Below are 7,935 nucleotides of genomic sequence, written 5' to 3'. Positions count from 1 at the left end.
GTTGACAAAGTCTGAGAATCTTTAGGAACTTTTAAATAAACCAACGCTCCTGGTTCAAAAGACCGAGGTGAGCGTCCTCTATCAGTATAAAACCGTGCCTTGTCCTGAGCACTCCTGATAGATTCCCGAGCGTCGGTCATCATTTCCTGCATATAATACAAGAAATCCCTCAATGCATCAAGCTCAATGTCCTTAAGAACTGACATCAATAGGTGCCTTGGGTTGATACCCATACATATAAGCATGAACGGATTAAAACCAATAGTCGTATGTTTAGAACTGTTATAAGCAAATTCCATCATTGGAAGATACTTTTCCTAATTTGATGATTTTTCAGAGTCGTATGCATGAAGCATATCCTTTATAATTTGATTCACATGCTCTTTTTGCCCATAAGACTGCGGATGATCAGAGAAACTTATACTCAAAGTAGTTTCCTCATTGTAAACCATTCGGAATAAAGTAGGAAGACATGGCATTATAACAGTAGGAACCAGGGATACATCGGCGCCTCGACGTACCCACATCTGCACATGGAATTATCAGTGTCCCGAGTTACCCATATCAACATAGAGAGTCATCAACGTCTCGATGAGTCACATATGTACATCCGTAAACCATCAGAGCAATCTCTAGTTAATTGTTACTATTTTTTCTTTCTTATTCCAATTTTTGTTAAAACCCTAAGATCTCTCTAGATAATTGTTATGCATAAACATGCATAAATCAAGCATAAACTCATCCACCCAACCACCCCCAAGCCCAAGGGATGCACACATGAATTACAATGAAGTACATCATACCTTTACCTTGATGTCCCATACCATCAAGAGCTATGACTCCAATCAAGCAGCATTAGCTATAGTGTGAAATGGTAGGTGAGTAATTACAATCCTCTACACAAGAGAACATAACATAACCTAGCCTAGCCTCCCTTGAGTGTGCCCCATGCCCCTATTATATAGGAGGGCCCTCAAGTGACTCTTGACTCTCCATTTCCCATGTGTGACCCTTGGATGCCTGACCCTAACCTCAACCCTTGGATGCCTGACCCTAACCTCAACCCTTAAGGTTAGTTCTAACCCATGCTCCACTAGAGCTTGTTCCTATGCTCCTATGCTCACAAGCCTAATGTGGGTTAGCCTCCTAGTATATGCACACATAATGTGCATATAACATACTTCCCCTCTCTCAAAACATTTCACTCTTGCAATGAAAAGAAAGAAATCTGCACACTGATAAAGACTCTCAACCGACTCCCAAGTCGAATCCTCTATTTCCCTATCTTTCCACCTAGAAAAAAATTCTCTGATAATTGGTGTTTTGGAAATTATCTTTCAAAATTGGTGTTTGGAATGTGGTGTGTCCATTCGGGCGCCTGTGACCATTTAAATTCCTTTAAAAATCTATTTTTTACCCAAAAAATTAGAAAATTCATTAAAATTGTAAAATTTTACTGGATTTGAGAATTGTCGGGCGGAATTAGAAATTTCGTGAACGATGGGATTTTCAGGAGAAATTAGGGATATTCTAGAAATTATTTTTATAAATCCTAGGAATTGGTATTTTTTTAAAATATCAATGGTATTTTGGCAAATCTAATTGCTAAAAATTTTCTAGAAAAATATAGGTTTTGAATGCCATAAGATAGGTTTGGTGGAATTCAAAATTATCGTATTTTAAGGTCCTATAAAATTAGAAAAAATTAGAAAAAAATCATGATAATTCTTTTTCTCGAGAATTTAATATTTTTGAGGGTTATTTAATGTTGAAGTACGTTTTGTGTGCTGACATTAGATAGATGCGGGTTGTTCGCATATTATTAATATGATTGTACCTTGTATTAATAGTTATTTCTGTTTGGATTAATTCTAAATGATGTTTTCATGATTTTTTTACCATTGTTTAGCCATTCTTTTTGGACATGTTCCTTACTTTTTTCAATGATGGGTATAATCTACGTCAAAGTGTGTCTCACCTTTGACACTTGTCCATGATAATTTATTTTGCACTTGTTTAAGTGTGGTCTATGCTTAATTTCTTAAGCCTAAGACAAATTCTATCATGGGTTAGTTTTAAAAAATAAGATTGTCTTTGAATGTTGAGGTCAACATGCCAAGTGATGTTAGCAAAGCAATAATTTTGAGTCCAAATTATCCGATAAGATAATATATGTGAGGGATCAATAGCGTCCCATACCACCATGATACCACCCATACATTCCTTACCAATTTAGAACTCCCTAGTATGCCGTCTAGGAAAAATGAATAAAATCCTATATAAAAGGAATAAGACGGCCTTATCCCAGACAGCTAGGGTAGAAAAAAAAAACTCACCTAGATACATAAGCAACTAGGTATCCATATTGGAATATGTACAAGAGTACAAGGAATATACTCTAAAATTACGTGTAAAAAAGGAAGGTAAATGCTACCTTCAGAGCACATGAGATTATCCAAAAGATCAAAAGATCCTTATAAAACCATGGATAAATGCATAAAAGCTCCTCGAATCCATGAAAACCATAGTTGATCATAAAACTCAATGCATGCTATCTAATGGTCTTAATCATGCCAAAAGAAGAATTAAAATTGATGGCCAACTCATCAATCCGAAGTATATGAATGTGGTGATGTTCAAACAAAACTCCAAGTAAAAAAGTGAAACACATGTGTGTAGCACTCATTAAAAACCCCTAGACATAAGTGATCTAGGCAGAACCTGATGAGTCCATATAAAACTTGGAAACTATCCAATAAAATCCACCAAAACAATTAGATCAACTAACCCATGATAGAATTTGTCTTAGGCTTAAGAAATTAAGCATAGACCATACTTAAACAAGTGTAAAATAAATTATCATGGAAAAGTGCCAAAGGTGAGACACACTTTGAACGCAGATTCTAGCCATCATTGAAAGAAAGAAACATGTCCAGAAAGAATGGCTAAACAATGGTAAAAAAATCATGAAAACATTGTTTAGAATTAATCCAAAGAGAAATAACTACTAATACGAGGTACAATCATATTGATAATATGTAAATAACCCGCATCTATCTAATGTCAGCACGAGAAAATATACTTCAACATTAAATAACCCTCAAAAATATTAAATTCTCGAGAAAAAGAATTATCATGATTTTTTTTCCTAATTTTTTTAAATTTTATAGGGCCTCAAAATACGATAATTTTGAATTCCACCAAACCTATCTTATGGCATTCCAAACCTATATTTTTCTAGAAAATTTTTAGCAATTAGATTTGCCAAAATACCATTGATATTTTAAAAAATATCAATTTCTAGGATTTTTAAAAATAATTTCTAGAATATTCCTAATTTCTCCTGAGAATCCCATCGTTCACGAAATTTCCAATTCCGCCCGACAATTCTCAAATTCAATGAAAATTTATAATTTTAATGGATTTTCTAAATTTTTAGATCAAAAAATAGATTTTTAAAGGAATTTAAATCATCTCACGGGCGCCGAATGGTCACACCACATGCCAAACACCAACCCCACATTTTTTAGAAATTTAAAATAATTTTTATTTAATTTTTCACTAATCTTCAAAAAAAATTTATCAATAAGAAAATTATGAACAATTATCTAGAGAGATCTTAGGGTTTTAATAGTGGTATCAAAGCAATCTCTAGTTAATTGTTGCTATTTTTTCTTTATTATTCCAAATTTTGGTATTTTTTTAAAATTAAATTTTAATATTTACTAAATAAAAATATTATTTTGTTTATTTGTTTTGATGATTTTCATGTGGATGGTCGATATGGTGGTTGGAATGCGTGTTTCTTTTATTCAATGGACGAATCGACGTTGCCGGGGAATTCCGTGAGTTTAATGCTATTTTTCTCAAAAAAAAGTTTAAAATAAGTATTTATGAAAATTTTACCAAAATACCACACAATATATTGTGGATATTTATGGTAGAGTAAATTCACTGAATTTTTAAAATTTTTGGGATATTTTCCTAAATTTTTTAAATTTTTAGAGCATTTTTATGAAAAAAATGTATTTTTTATGCATTTTGGCATGTTTTCCGCAGGGATGCTATCGATTTTTCTGCCAATTTTTTGCTGAAATGCAGTGTGGGGCAGCCAATTGATGCATTGAATGCTCTCCCGTGTGCGTGGGACCCTCTTCTCCTCTTAAATCTGAATTTCTCTTCTATTTTCCTCTCCCGCGTGTGAACGCCTCTTAATAGGCACAAGTTGATTAATTTTTAATCATAATTAACTTTTAATTATGATTAAAGAAAAATTAATTAAATCCTTAATCAACATCCTCTCTGTTAACAGAGAAGGAGGGGGTGGAGAGAGAAGATTAGATCGGAGAAGTAGGGAAGGAGAGAAGGAAATCCTCTCTTGATCATTGTATCAACGTGGGTATCAACGTGGGTGCTGCGAGTTTCGCTACAGATGGGCGAAAAAAATACCCCCCCATTAAAAATTTCCATAAGCTTTATAACTAAAGCTTTTAAAAAAAGCTTTAGTTAAAAATTTTGATTTTTTTAAAAAAGGGGTTTTTCTATTTTAAAAACCGGCTTTTGAAATCCTTTCAAAAAAGCTTGGAAAAAAGCTTTTAAAAAAAGGGAGAAAAAATGCATTTTGAGAAAAAACATTTATCTGAAAAATTTTGAATTGATTTTCTTGAAACCCCTTGGCTTCCTGCATTCCCGGGAAACCTATTGGCTTTCCGAATTCCAGGAAATCTTTTGACCTTTCGGATTCCAGAAACTTTTGACCTTTCACATTCTGATTTTTTTTGTCTTTTCATTTTTTCGAAATTGTTGGCTTTCCGTATTCCGGGAAAACCATTGGGATTCCGAATTTTTTTGACCGTTCGTATTCTAATGCTTTTGGTCTAAATTAAAAATAAGCATGAACGGACTAAAACCAATAGCCGTATGTTTAGAACTGTTATAAGAAAATTCCATCATTGGAAGATACTTTTCCCAATTTGATGATTTTCCAGAGACATATGCATGAAGCATATCCTCTACAATCTGATTCTTACGCTCTGTTTGCCTATTAGAATGCGGATGATAGAGAAACGCATACACAAAGTTGTTTCCTCGTTTATAAACCATTCAGAATAAAGTAGGAAGACATGGCATTTAACGGCAAGAACTAGGGATCCATTGGCAGCCTGACGTACCCACATCAGAATGCGGATGATAGAGAAACTCATACACAAAGTTGTTTCCTCGTTGTAAACCATTCGGAATAAAGTAGGAAGACATGGCATTTAACGGTAAGAACTAGGGATCCATTGGTGGCCTGACGTACCCACATCTGCATAGGGAATTATCAGCATCCCGAGTTACCCATAACAACAAAGAGAGTCATCAACGTCTCGATGAGTCACATATGTTCATCCGTAAACCATCAGGTAGACTGTATAATAACCTAAAGTATAGAACTAGAGAAAGAAATGCCAACAAAGGAAGAATCCAAATTTCCTTAATCCGAACACAACAAGATAAACTCGTTGAACTCTAAAGAAAAATATTTCAACAAGTGAATATGCCGACGAGATTACACTCATCAAAACATGCAGGCTATAGATAAAAGAAGTTTATTTAGAGAATGCCTACACTACAACTTCAAGTGAATTAAGAAAATGAGATTGTCTTTGAATGTTGAGGTCAACATGCCAAGTGATGTTAGCAAAGCGACAAGCTTGAGCCCAAATTATCCGATAAGATAATATATGTGAGGGATCACTAGCGTCCCATACCACCATGATACCACCCATACATTCCTTACCAATTTAGAACTCCCTAGTATGCCGTCTAGGAAATATGAATAAAATCCTGTATAAAAAGAATAAGATGGCCTTATCCCAGACTTTCACATACTAAAACCTGTCTCTATATTCCTGAGACCATATCAAGGAATAACCCTTTCTGAGTACATCATTAGAAAAGAATTTGATAGCAAAGGACATTATTTCTTGTCCCATTACGTGATGGAGTTTAGCCTTTAATGAAGATTATAATCAATAACCTTATTAATTATTATCCTTATAAGATATACTAGGTGCTGTCTACTCAACAAGGACCTCAATGATTGAGTAATTCTTAGTTGGCTCTTCTTTATTTTAGGAGCTTAGAGAGATATAATGGAAAATATAGCTGAGAAAGGAAGAAGCTAGAAAGTAGAAACCCAAAAATAAGCACACACAAGGAAGGAAACATGAAAGCTTAATCTTTCTCCTAACAAAACCCTAATCACACACTAATCAAGATACTAATTATAAAGTTTCCCTTGATCCTAGCTAGTGAACTTCCTAATCACCTCTTGATGAGGCTATGATACCAACTTAAAATGAAGATCTGGGAAGGCTTAAAGAATACACACACATTCATGGTTGAATAATCTTAATTAGGCTTGATGAAAAAAGTTTATGCAAAACACAAGCTTAATCGCATTGAAAATATCTTATTAAAGTAGAACCACTTTATAGCTCTAATGAGTCACTTGCACCATACAAATGAGCTATACTTAACATGCCACCCATATGACCTTAAAGTGCTCATATCATCATTATCCATAACTTATTAACGCAATCTAGATGCTTCTTCTATCCTTTGTCCCCCTTTTACATTTCACCATGAACCTTAAGGTATTGAACCATAGTATACACATTTCATGAGAACCCTTGCCTCCCCTCAAAAATCAATTAGAAGAACACCTTGAATTTTAAATTATAGATAAACCCTTGCTACCCATCTCAATGCATACCCACCAGTATTTCAACACCTACACCTAATGGCATGCTTTCCCTTTGGAGAACATGCCATTAGCTCTTCTCAAGAGCATCCATTTCTCCATCCATCCCTATATCTCATTTTGGGATGCGTTTGTCCTCCTAGAGACACTATAGTTCTTTCTTCTCTAGTTGTTTGACCATGTATGCATGATTTTCAACCACATGCCCATATTTAATCTTTTCATATTTTTCATTGTCCTCCTACTAGAGACACTATAGTTCTTTCTTCTCTAGTTGTTTGACCATGTATGCATGATTTTCAACCACATGCCCATATTTAATCTTTTCATATTTTTTAAACTTTTTGAAATCTTTTAACCTTTAATATAGTGCCTTATTCTAATAGTAGGTTGTTCCTTTGTTTTCAACCACTTTCACTAGCTAAATGCAAGAACTTTGATTGGACTTGCACTTACCCCCCATCTTCCTTACTTTCTTGACATTTTGGATTGACTCTGAAGATGAGACACTAATCATACTAACAACCTTTGTCTAGTAAAAATGAGGCATAGTCTACTTTTTTTTAGCTTACTCTCCAAACACCCTATTCTTTGTCTTAGAAACTCCATTATGTTGAGAAGTATAAATGCATATGGTATGGCTTTGAGTGCATTGCTCCCTCAACCCTCAAGTAGGCATCCAACTCCTTTGACATGTATAATAATAAGCCAACAAAATTATTAGTATTTGGTGGGGCGATCTCGGATTATACTTTTGTTTTGTTGGTTTTATTATCTTTTATGTTTTTTTGAATCATTAATGGCTTTTGTGGAATCAATTTAAGCAATTGATAAGCCTCTTTTGCATAACAAAAGCCTTATGATAAAGTACTATCTGGGTTTGGTGGCAATTCTAGATTATGCTTCATAAGAAAATATTATGGCAAATTATAAATGTTTGGTGGCAATTTTGGATCATGCTTTTGTTTTGTTGGCTTTTATGGTTTTGTGAATCATTTTTTTTTGTGGCTTTTACTTTTAGTAACAATTGATAAACCTCTTTTGTAATACCATTTTGAAATGTTGTCTAACAAATAAGTACATGAAAATGCTAAAAGAAACTCACATTTTTCACTAGAATAAAATCAAATTTTGAAGAAAATATATGATAATAATGGATTTTAAATTGTTGTGGCTGAAAAAGCTTG

Source organism: Cibotium barometz, chromosome 4, assembly GCF_041138505.1.
Source record: "Cibotium barometz isolate CiBa-2024 chromosome 4, ASM4113850v1, whole genome shotgun sequence".
NCBI lineage: Eukaryota > Viridiplantae > Streptophyta > Polypodiopsida > Cyatheales > Cibotiaceae > Cibotium > Cibotium barometz.
The sequence above is the reverse complement of the archived record's forward strand: the minus strand, read 5'-3'. Positions refer to the sequence as shown.